The sequence below is a fragment of the Manis javanica genome, chromosome X (assembly GCF_040802235.1).
Source record: "Manis javanica isolate MJ-LG chromosome X, MJ_LKY, whole genome shotgun sequence".
NCBI lineage: Eukaryota > Metazoa > Chordata > Mammalia > Pholidota > Manidae > Manis > Manis javanica.
The window spans coordinates 2348660-2361694 of record NC_133174.1 but is presented as its reverse complement, the minus strand read 5'-3'; the positions used below and the strand labels follow the sequence as shown (position 1 = coordinate 2361694).

Genomic DNA, 13035 nt, shown 5'->3' with positions numbered 1-13035 from the left:
CTTGAATTCCAACATGGGAGAAATAGTCTAAGGCTGTGCCCCCAAACCCGGTGCTATTTCCTTAATATTGAGGGGGTACACTTAAACTTATTGTCTAACACTCACCATGTTACTGGCCAGTTTAACAAAATTAATGTGGCATCTATCCCATGAATCAGTTACCAAGGCAGTCCTCAAATGAATCTGTGTTTAGGCTCAACAAAATACTTCCCACAAGAAAAAAGTCTTATGGGTTAACCCTATTCTCCAGGTAGGGTACATTCGCGTTTACCACTGTGTCGCAGTCTGTGGCAACATCATGTTTTTAACCAGTTCAACATGGATATATACATAAAGCCTTTGTAAAATTCTACTCTTGTGTAGATACTTCGGTGTGCAATGGCTGGCTGATCAAAGGGCCTTGATTCGTTTTACACCAACAGTGGATGACAATTGTGTGGTCACTTTAAATCCTCCCCATACCCCCTGTCAGTCCTTCGCATTCTAGACTTCGTAATGATAAGTATGTAGTGGTATCTGGTTGTGGTTTTAATTTACATTTACTCAGTGCGTAAGGTTGGGGAACTTCCTTTTCTGCGTTTCTCTGCCATCTGTATATTTTCATTGATAAGGTCATGTGCCCGATACTGGTTGCTCTGTTTGTGTTCTTACGGTTCATCATCACTTCTTTATATATTTTCGATAGATTCCTTTTGCAGACAGAAGATTGGCAAATATGTTTCCCCAGTCTATGTCTTCTCTATTCCTTCCATTAATAGAGTCTCTCAAATATCCACATACATGCACTTTGATTAAGGTCATGTGATTTGCATATTGTTTTTCTCTCAGACATCATGCTTTGCTATCTTATCCAAGAAATAATTGCTTAACCTGACATTGGAGTTTTCTTGTAGACATTTTCTAGTGCTGCATTTACAAATAGGTCAGTGATTCACTTTGGGTTAGCTCTAGCATATGGAGCAAGTAGAGGTTGAAGTCTGGGGTGTAATCCAGTTTTTCCAGCAAGTGTTAAAAAAGTTGTTATTTTCCAAAGAACTTGCTTTCTACTTTTCTAGAAGATCCATTGTCTGTCTATTCCTGTACCTTCTCCAGGGGCAGGTTTTGTTTTATTTGTCTCTACCCGTTACACCTGCTTTGGACTATACTAAATAAAAGACATAACATAAAGATCATATGACTTCCCTTATAAATAAAATGAAACTTTGGCTGCAAAGACCAAAATAACTTCATTCCGCATGCTTCTGATGACAGCTCAGCCAAACTTCTTCAGCTGTTAGCTTTAGTAGGAGACCTTAGACATGTCACCTATTCCCCTGACGTGACCGTCATACTGACACACACCGTTTATCACCTCCTTCTACCCCAAAGCTGACTCTTTCATCGTTTTAACTAAGAGGACTTTCCATGCAAATGTCTAAAACCTCATTGGAAGAAACTCATATACACAATTCTTTTTCATTGTTCTGTTTTCCTAATAGATTTTAAGCAATCTAATCTTTGATTATTTATTCATTGTCACAGACGCATCTTCAGCAAGCAAGAAAACATGACAGTCATTCCCCTAATTTGGAGAACTTAGAAAGGAAACAATAAAAGTTCCTGCTGTCTCTGTCCATCTGTTTATTTTTAAGGCCATCGACAGAGCCGAACACCTTTTTTTATTTCCTCATAGGTCCATGCTATTGATTTTCCTTTGTAGCAAACTACCTGTGAAATATCCTACAGAGATATTTTGTTTTTATGGTAGAAGTGAAGAAACCATGGAACTCATGATTTCCATGTCATCTGCGTGAAAACACCCAAAGAACAGACATAGTCCCGCCCAGTCCAGGGCACATCTGACCCCAAACTAGCCTGTGTGTCAGTATCTGACCCTTGGGGGCAGCTTGTCTGATGGGCTCTTCCGCCTGCATCTGCAAATGGCCACATGCCTTCATTCCTAGAACAAACGCCGTTCAATATTATTCTTCCAAAATCATTTCTTCCAGCAAGTGTTGAAAAAGTTGTTCTGTCTTCTTTGATCGCTCACACATACTCCACTGCATTTTGTCCCAAAAGCAAGCTCCAGTTGTAAAAGCTTTAATATTGAAAAATTTCATGTCTCCCAACATCCTCCTATTTTTTCTCGGTCACTTCCCTGATTTGGATAACTTTGAGCTGGGGTCTGAGCCTAGTTAACACCGTGTTTCCCGCATGACCACACTCTGCATGGCCTCTTTGGAACCTGTGATATTCTCCGGCACCTCTACCTGAGTCCGGTCCACAAATGTTCCCTTGAATGCATCCTAAGATCAGCTCTTCTTGGGAAGATGGTTCTATCTGCCAGCGAAAGGGAAAATAACAGTTATTTTAAGAGATTGCTAGTTTGCTCTTTGGATCGTCTTCATTGTCTTATTTCTTTCCTATAGGAACTCAGATGACCTTCAAAAGCTAACTCTCTTTCATTGATGTTCATGGAAAAGTGCGTAAAAGAAGGTTTCAGAGAAACAGAGCCCTCCTATACCAACACGACCACCTCATAACCCAATACATAATGCTTCGATATCCTCGATACCTGTGCCTTTTATTTCCTTCTCAAACTGTCTGGGTTTCTGCAACTACATTCCACAAAGCCTTTCTAAATAATGCAAGGGAACTTTTGATGCTGCCCATCAGAACTACCCTTTTTCCTCACAATATCCTGAGCAGGGTCCCAGTGGGCTTAGATTCTCAGAGGAGGTCGTGAGCCCCAGGACTGCTTTTAGGGATCTGATCCTGTTGAAATTCCCTCACACGCGGTTCCTCCGTGAGGAACGTGCTCAGGGACCTCCGGAGGATTTTGTTGAAGATACTGATTCATAGAACTGGAGCTAAACCTGGAACTCTGCTTTTTGAGCAGGCACTCAGGAGATGGCCTTCTATCCATCTTTAAACCACGCTTTCCAGTAGCAGGGCTAGACAGCAGTCTTCCCAAAGCCTGTCCTGTGTAATGAGCCCCCTGCAGTGGTACTGGCTTCCTGTCTACACATGTAGGCTCTCAACTGGGACCTTTGGTTTGTGCAAATCTGGGCAAGGCATTCTAAAAGTGTTTATAGGGGTTTGTATTAAGGTATTATTCATATACACTCTTATGAAGGTTACCCATAAAAATAACAATGTGGTTACTACATTTACCCGTATTATCAAGTCCCCCCCCCCATACCCCAGTGCAGTCACTGTCCATCAGTGCCGCAAGATGCCACAGATCCACCATGTCCCTTCTCTGGGCTACACTGTTCTCCCCGTGACCCCCACACCATGTGTACTAAACATAATACCCCTCAATCCCCTTCTCCCTCCCTCCCTACCCGCCCTCCCACACCCCCCTCCCCATTGGTAACCACTGGTCCCTTCTTGGAGTCTGTGAGTCTGCTGCTATTTTGTTCCTTCAGTTTTGCTTCATTGTTATACTCGACAAATGAGGGAAATCATTTGGCACTTGTCTTTCTCCGCCTGGCTTATTTCACTGAGCATAAATGTCCTCCAGCTCCACCCATGTTGTTGCAAATGGTAGGATTTGTTTCTTTCTTTATGGCTGAATAGTATTCCATTGTGTATATGTACCACATCTTCTTTATCCATTCATCTACTGATGGACACTTAGGTTGCTTCCTAATATCTTGGCTATTGTAAAAATTGCTGTGATAAATATAGGAGTGCATATGTCTTTTTGAATCTGAGAAGTTGTATTCTTTGGGTAAATTCCAAGGAGTGGGATTCCCGGGTCAAATGGTATTTCTATTTTTAGTTTTTTGAGGAACCTCCATATTGCTTTCCACAATGGTTGAACTAGCTTACATTCCCACCAGCAGTGGAGGAGGGTTCCCCTTTCTCCACATCCTTGCCAGCATTTGTTGTTCTTAGTCTTTTCAATGTTGGCCATCCTTACAGGTGTGAGGTGATATCTCATTGGGGTTTTAATTTGCATTTCCCTGATGACTAGCAATGTGGAGTATCTTGTCATGTGTCTGCTGTAGGTGCTTCTGAGGAGCACCTCTGACACATTTCCCTCCAAGCAAATAATCAGGCCATTTTCTAGAGGTTCATCTTTAAGTATAAGCAATAGCTACACCCCAGGGCCTCTCATTCTTGACCAAAATCCTGATACTTCCCTGCAGATCCAGAGTCACACAGGCCCTCTCTCAGGGTCGGGCATTTCACAGGTGTCTTTGTAACTTTTACTTGCTTGGCAGAAAATTGAAGGAGATGCTGCCATCTGCCCGGCCAAAATCAACTCCTTGAAGAGAAGCCCTGAATGGGCTCTTCTCCCTCGACTTCCTGTTACCGAATGGGGTAAATAATCAGTTCTGCAGACAACTGAAGCGAAGTTCCCATTAGAAATTCCCCTCAATCTCTTTTATTTTCTCAGACATCATCCATCGTGAATTTCCCTTCTAACTTTATTACCTAACTTTACTGAACAAAGAAGGATGCCTAAGATTGCATGAAAGCCGTTTAGTGGTGAACTAGAAATGGAGACATTACATGCACGGCGTACTCTCTGTTACGAAACTCAGAACACAGATCCAACTCTTTTCGACGGATGCATCTCCTTTGCAAGTTCGGTTGACATGTATATGGTGCCATTTAAAAGATACTACTGGCCATTTAAGTCAAGGACAGTAGACATGTCTGTGGAGCCACTTAATAGGTTCTTCATAGGAGGTAGATGGTTAGGCTTTGGTGCACATAAATTTGGGTATAAATATCAAAACCCCAGAAGGGACACAACACACACACATGAATATGAACTCCTGAGGTCATCTGGTCCCTCGGCCATGAGGAGCTGAAACTAGAGTGTGACATCTGGTCCGTCCAAACCACAGCAAGGACAGGATTCAGCACCAGCCTCTTCATCTCTTTGGCATATGAAGCTGGGCTCATATTCCTGAATATTGGGTGGTCCATGGAGGAGCTCAGACTGCTTGCACTCCCTCTGGGTGAGAGCCTGCATTTTTGCTTCTTTATAAAGGATTTGTTTGTCGAGGTGACCCTTGGTGAATCCATTTGTCATTGGTCAGAAGAGGCCAGGTGGCCACATTTAAAACAAACCCTGAGTTAGGCAGTGATGTAACCCTGAAGACTGTTCAGATCTTGGGCACGTGGCTCATGTGTCCCATTCCTTTAACAAACATATTCATAGCCAGGGAAAGAAGGCGTCTTTGGGTCAAGCCCACGTGCCTTATATGGCATGGATATTGATCTGGTTTTAGAAGTAAACCTTGCCCTTCACCTTCTTCCCTGATGCGTTGCAAGGAAGTCACCTCTTTCTCTCAGCATTTCTGCACCGTCTCCCTTGTTGAAGGACAGAAACATCTACAGTGTGACCTTTGAGAGATGCTAGCTCATGGATTTGTAAATGTCAAGATTCTGGCAAGGAAACATCTGGTCTTTTTACTGTGCTCAGGAGTGGGCGAGGGAAAGAGGGGCCGACCACAGTGCAGGCCCCTTTAGGAGTAAGGCTCTGGAATATCCGGTGTCTGTCCCTCTCAGCTTAATATGAATATTAGATAATGTCATGTCTGTGAAAATCTCCTCAAAGAGTGCTTAACTCGGAGTTCACAGTTCATAAGTCATTACCTGTGAAGTCAACCAGTGAGTTAGTGCATAAAATAAGTCTTTTTGGAAACTGGTCCATTCCTGTAAAACTGAATGAATTTGCTGTTCATCTTTTCAAGTTAGTAAACTGACAAAACAAGAGTAGACACATATGAAATGCTTTTTCACAAGGAAGGAGTGAGTCCTTCTGGAATAAGAACAGACTGGAATGTCACAAACAACTGAGCACAGGTTTAAATACAATACCAAGACCAGGGGGTTGATGTGGTCTAAAAGCCTGTCTGTCGCAATAATCCCTCATGATAAGTTGAATTATGTCCCCCTCCAAATTCCCACATTGAGGTCCTCACCCCCAGTGATCCAGAATGGGGTCTTGTTTGCAAATAGGGTCATGAAGATGCCGTTACTTAAGATGAGGTTTTAAGGAAGGGGGTGGCCCCTAATGCCGTGTGGCTTGTGTCCTTATAATAGGGGGACTCTGGGCACATGTGCCTGTGGAGACAACGCCAGGTAAAGATCGGACTTTTGCTGCCACAAGACAAGGGACGTAGCAGAAGTTGCCCAGAGGAACTAAGAGAGCTTTGCTGGCCCCCTTGAAGGAGGCACAGTTCTCCCAACACCACGATCTCAGACTGCTGGCCTCCGGGTCTGTGAGATCAAACATTGCTATTGTTTTAAGCCGCCCAGTCTGCTTTATTTATTTTTCTGCCATTAAATCAAACTGATACATCGCTCATGATTTCATTCTAGTGTTGACTTGGGACATTAAAATGAAGCCAGTGCCTTCAGCGTGTGGCCGGGCCAGCTGAGCTCATGGAAAACGCTCTTTCCTCTGGGGCTAAGATCTTAACAGGAGATGAGGATTCAGACCCCCAAAGAAGCCTCTTCAAAAGTACCGAGAGACTTCCTACAAATATCTAACCAACTTCAGTGAAATAAATTAGAACAAAGGAAATCCTTGTTTTGACTTCCCCTAATGTTTTTTTTTAATAGAAATTTTCAAAGTTGATAGGTTAACATGATGGAGTCAATTCATTTTCTCAAAGCAACCCTGTGGTCTCCTATAGTTTTGAAATGTTTTCTTCTTTCTTGACTGCATCTACCAACTCAAAGGCTGGTCTTATCCAGGAACACGCTCATGCACAGCCCAGAATCCTGTTTAAAAAAGTATTTGGGTTCGTGTGCTCCCAGCTTGCCAACAGATAAACTAGCCTTCATAAATACCCCCCACCCTGGGAGCATATGAGATCTTTCTTTAACCAGCCCACCATCATGAAATCTTTACAGTGCAAATATCTATCCAGCTGGTCATGTACACTGTGTATATCTGGGCTTCTACATACAGAAAGTGGGATTTCTGTATGTATATCTGGGCTTCTACATACAGAAAGGGGGTATTTCTTACCCCCTTAAAAGCCTTAAAAGCATGTTTTGCCCCTTGAGAGGCAATTTTGCCCCCAATGAGAATACACATCCTAGAAATGTTTCTGCCAAGAAGTAATGACTTCGCTTCTACTTCCCATTCTGCCATTCAAAGGAGATTTGAGTACTCGCCTGCTATAGCCACCCATTGGTGCACTCAATAGTCATAGTTATTGTTATTGCTACTATTATTTTTTTCTACTTTCAACTTTCATGCTGTTACAGAACAACTGGTGGAAGTCAAGTATGCAGACCCAGGAGGTGCCAGGTTCAGATCTCCAAATGTGAACAGCAACACAACAGTTAAGCACCTTTCCTCATGCATTTTTCCCTCCAAACATTCTCTCCTCTCGGCCTCCTGCAAGCCCATTACACCACACAAAATCCCGCATCCATGTAGTGAGGAAACACGCGTGGCAAACAACTGAGACACCTCCAATGGCCATTTTAACTCCAACGCACATAGCGGATATTCGCCATAATAATAGGTATTACCAGGACTGGAATAGATACCCCATAGCTTCTGCAAATGTCCGAGGGTACAGCTTCCTGCCTGGGGAAGTACCAGTGTCTCTCTCATTATTCATGCATTTCAGGTGTTTGTTTTCATTTCATTAGCTGCTGCTTTATTTTGGTTTCAGTACATGTACGTCATTGCCAGGTGGATTTGGCCGTCACACTGCTGTTCATCCCAGTGTTGATTGTCAGTGAACTACGGATTACTTTTTCTACCCCGAGTTATGACTCCGTATTTTCTAGCCCCATGTTTGAAGAGAAAGTCAGCACAGGTAACCCACAGGGGCAATGTGTGAAAGATCCTTCCTAGCAGGACTTCTGGGCCTCCCAGGATGGTGCACCTTCCCAAACGGTAGCCACATGGCCACAGCAGTAGGTGACTAGCCCATTATCTTTGGAGTGAATGAGTGACTCCAGTTTTTTAAGTTAACCACGAGGAAGTATAGCAGAGAGCAATGGACATACTTATCCCTGTGGGTGCTACACAAAAAGCGTGGATTTTCACAGGCGTTAATACCAAGGGTTTGATGTACATTGATTAGGTCCCTACTGAGCCCAGGCCAGGGAAAGCCATTGATGTAGGCTTGTAGCAGAGAAAACAGCAACCCACACAGGTATCAATCCATGACTTCTGTTCCCACAAGGGGATACAAGGAAGAAAGAAACCCTACAGTATGGAAGACGGCAGGTGTGGATGAGGGTCAAATGGGAACATAACATGGATCACACAGAGAGTACCAGAAGGGCATTTAAGGAGACTCTCAAAAAGAAGAGACGAAAAACATTCACAGTTATCTGAGTAAGATGACTCCAGAAAGAGGGACTAGTAACTCTAATGCCTTTTTAAAAATCTGATGCACAGAACTTGAAATTTGTAAAGGGAGCATTCATTAGTGTAAAGGACATACATATTGCTGTGCAACCAATCTCCAGAATTCTTTTCTTCTCAAACTGACACTCTATCCACATTAAACAGTAATTTCCCATTTCCCCCTCCTTCAGCCCCTAGTACTGACCATTCTGCTTTCTGTCTCTGTGTGCTTGACTCTAGGGGCCTCATGTAAGTGGAATCCTACAGTATTTGCCTTTGTGTACCTGTCTTATTTGACTTAACATCACAACTTTAGCGTTTATCCATATTGTAGTAAGTGACAGAATAGCCTTCCTTTTATGGCTGCATAATATTCCATTGGATTTATAGATCACATCTTATTTATCCATTCATCGATCCATGGAGACTTGAGTTGCTTCCAACTTTTGGCTGCAGTGAATCATGCTGCTGTGGACAAGATGAAATATGAATAACCAAAAAAAAAAAGAATAAAAGAGAGGATACAGTAATGTAAGTCCTGAATAGTTTTCAAGGGTAAAGACTCTCAAATATTGCAAAAGCGGTATTCCAAAAGGTGGTGGGTAATAAGTTTCCAATAAGATGCCACACTAGAGACTCAAGAACCACCACCACACAGTCCCAGAAAAGCACATGAGAAGAAATCCATTTGTAGATCTATCTGAGTAAAATGGGAAAAACCAAACACTAAATGGAAGGCTTAATACACATAGAGAAAAAAATGTTAGCAAAGGGATGGACCACTAAATTTTCTACAAGTAAACGGTGGAAGTCAGAGTGACAGAGTAACATGTTCTACTGTCAAGCTGACTTAGTCAGTTGAAAGAAAGAAAGATATTTTCAGACAAACCAAATCTAAGAGAATCTGTCATAGAGAGTGGATACTTAGAGAAATGGAGGGAGCAGAAATGCACCTCAATTGAAAGATAGAGAGGGCTAAAAATCAATGAAAACTGGCAAATACACCAGAAAACCAAATGACCCTGAGATTAAAGAGTTGGTACTGATGTCACGGATTTCAAAAATGAGTATACGGCTGGACACAACAATGATGTACTTGAAATGGACACAGTACAATTTTTCTAATGTCCTTGTATTACCTATGAGTAAAAACTGAGTTAATAAGAGGCTTTGATACATCAGTGACATAGTGACGTCAGGTGGGATGTCATTATGAAACTATTAACAGTCAATATCTTTGGAGCTAATTGAAAAAGAATGTAAAAGGTGGAAAAAAGATAATCATTGACAATGTGTGTTTGTACATATATACAACCTGTGACATTGTATGTATTTTTATATATAATGTGCCTATTTTGTATCTGTATCTATCACTTGTCTCTTTGCATAAATATATGTACAGTGATGAAATGAATTAAAATGTGCTACTATTTCTATGCAAGAGGACGAATCAGACTGAATAAAAGGTGACCAATATATTGTACTTACTAGACTTGCTTCTTAGATGTAAAGGACGCAAAAAAGACTGGGAAGGGATGTGCCACGAAAATCATGAAAACATTCTCGAGAAATACTTCCTGGCTTCTGCAGTATTCCTGTAAAGAACAAGCTCGCTTGAGCTGGGCCAGTGAAGTGTATATGATAGAAAATGAGGAAATATTTGCTTCCACTTCTTCTAGAAACATTTTCATTCTCCATGGGGCTTAGATAGGTAGCCATTTTTTTCTCTAACGAGGGGAATAATTGTTCCAATGCAATAGGTTAATAAACTTCTCTTATCTCCCCCAAAAGCAAATGGGTACAGCCCAGATGTATCCCTTGAGGAAGCCCCACTTGTGTCCACTTGGGACATTTACACTGCAAGGAGGAGTGACCTCATGACCTACTGGCCATTCGTGCTTGGTAACAAAAAGACAGGCTGTTTCGGGCTCTTAGAGAGTGAGAATTTACACCCCAAAGGGCTGGAGTAAGATCCTATGAGACCGGGCATCCTTCCCTGTGTACACAGAGAAAGTATTGTCTTCCTGCTCTCAAGGCTGTAGGGTGTTAGGCTACCCCCTTTGGACCATTGACCTGTTTCTCACTGCATCCCCACTGGGTGAGAATTAAGGGCAAAGGCCGAGCATGCCCTTATTATTTGCTCTGAGATTTTCAATGAAAAAGCCATCTCTGAGCCTCAACACCTTTGTGCACAGGAGGATAGAATGAACCCAGACCCGACCAGCAAGAGATGTGAATAAGCGCCTTTGGTTCTAGTGATATCAGAGAAAATGACAAAAAACACAAGAGGGGGGAAAAAAGGGACCCTGGATGAGCATGAGAGATGAAATATGCCAGGAAGGTACAAGAACAGAAAAAGTGGTGGACAAACACAAGATCCTGAAATCACCAGAGCAGATATTGACAGTGCTACGAACCCAGAGTTAGAGCTCAAGGTGTTCACAGGCCTCTTTCAGGACTCATAGAAAATTCCAGGGAAGTCTCAGTAAAGATGATAAGAAATTGGGAAGACACAATTTATCCACTTGAATGAATTCATGAATCTAAACGATTGCACAGAACAGCACAGGATACTTGGACTTTAAAAGGCAAATCACAATTTTCTGTCTGCTGAAGCTTGACATGGGAAAAATCATGAGTCAAATCATGCAGATACTACTAGGCAGGTAATGTGTCATATGCAAGAAGACAACAAGAAAATGCTCCTATATTTGGAATTCGGAAATATCTTACAAAAAAAAAGAGAGAAACATCAAGGAAAAATTAAATAGAAATTTGAGTATATTTCAAATGTAATGAAAAGCTACATCATAAATCCTGGTCTAGTTGCATTGCACATCTCTCTTTAGATTCTATATCCACCCTCTGAAACAGGTATAACGAGCCCTGAGTGACAGATAAGGAAATGGAGATATAGAAGATTTAGGTAACTTGGCCAAACACAACTGTTTCATTGCAGTAAGACAAGCATAGCATAAAAAAGAAACACACGTTGCCAAGCCATTTAAGAAATAATTGGTTCTAGTTCCTTAGGGGGTTCCCTTTACACCATGAAATCAGGTGCACACAAGAGAACTGTGGGCACATGTACATGTTTTGGAAACGTGGGTTCTACTCTTACCGAAATAGGAAGCCACCCATGGGTTTTGAGCTGAGAATTGCCATGTTCTAACAAAACTTTAACAGGACTGTATAGATGGTATATTGACAGTAGCTGGGCATGGGCAGGGAACCTCACAGGAATCATGTTAAATGGAGCAAGGGGTGAGGGTGTGTGTGGCTGTTGATCTGAGTAACGATGGGTATTTCTGGTTTCTTCAAACATGCTGAAATGGCTGCTCCCTTCACGATCGATGGAATGCACCTCGTGGGAGGTAGAGAGTCAATGGGCATTGCAAGATTTTGAAGGCTGGACATTTCTAGGGCTCAGAAAGGTAAACTGGGGAAGGTTTGGGGCGCACGGTGTTGAGCCTGCTTCTGGACAGTATTACGTGTGAGAAATACTTGAGGCATTTTTATCAACCACTTGGCTGCTGTATCAGGCACCCATCCTCAGTGGTGGTTTACATAACTCAATATTTATTTTGCCCTCATGACCATGCTAACTGCAGCTGTCTAAGGCTCTGCTCCACGTTTTCAAGGGTGCAAGCTGAGGAAACAGCTCTTTATGTGGGACGTGCCCATGCTCATGGCAGAGGGAAAGAACAGGGGTTTCTCCTTACGCAGTCACATGTGAAGTTTCATCCCAGAGGTGGCACATGGCCTATGCCTCTTGCAGACTGTCTCCTACAGTGAGAACTTGACATTATCCATTGCATTTAATCCTGTGGAGGTCATTGAAATGTGGGTGCATCCTGGTCAGTCATGGACCAAATTTCTTCATACTACAGCTCGTATAATCTTTATGGAAGCTTCATTCTGCCCTAGGCTTTGGAGTAGATTCAGGGGAGAATTGCAAAGGAGACATAGGGGTACATGAATCCAGACAACTCTCTCAGAGCGTTTTGTAAGAAGAAAACAGAGATGTGGCATATTTGAACAAGAATAAGGACCTTGTGTGTGTGTGTGTGTGTGTGTGTGTGTGTGTGTGTGTGTGTGTGTGTGTGTTTTAGGAGGAATCATCAAAATAAATAAGTAGCATAAGAAAAAGAAATAAATGATTCAGGAAAGAATCCAGTATAGCAAATACGTATTTCTCAAACCACATCTTTTTTGAAAACGTAACCAAAAAAATTCTCTAAATCACAAGAGTGAATAATGAGTGACTCATAGGTGGTGATTTTTAAGTGGAAACATGAAGGGCAGCAGAAGTCAAGTAGGGACGTGCAGGTGGCAGAGAGATACCAGGCTGTGTGGACGCTGGGACAGTGAAAGGCCCGGTCGGTGGCTCATGTGACAGGCTGTTCTGCCAGCTGCATGTTGGCTTACATGAGGGTGTCAGCTTCAAACGTACAACAGGATTTTTTCCTACTGTGGAACCTATTAAAAGAGTGCCGTTTCCCATTTCCATGAGAAACGTTGCCTTTATGTACTAAGTTCCTCTCCGGTCCGTGGGGTTGGCCTGATGCCAGTAAGAGCAGATGTACCCTTGCGTCTGCTTTGAGCACACGCACACTGACTCCCCTTTATGAATACCGGGATGTGAACGTGTGCGCCATCCACTCTCTTCGAAGGCAAGACCAGGGCTGTTTATTTGATGAGGGGGGGAA

General features: G+C 42.5%; 1 long non-coding RNA gene across 1 annotated transcript in view; it reads left to right on the top strand.

The window, feature by feature from the left end:
• LOC140847424 (uncharacterized) overlaps positions 1–13035 on the top strand; it is a 218450-nt gene that overhangs the window by 174880 nt on the left and 30535 nt on the right. The window lies entirely within an intron of this gene.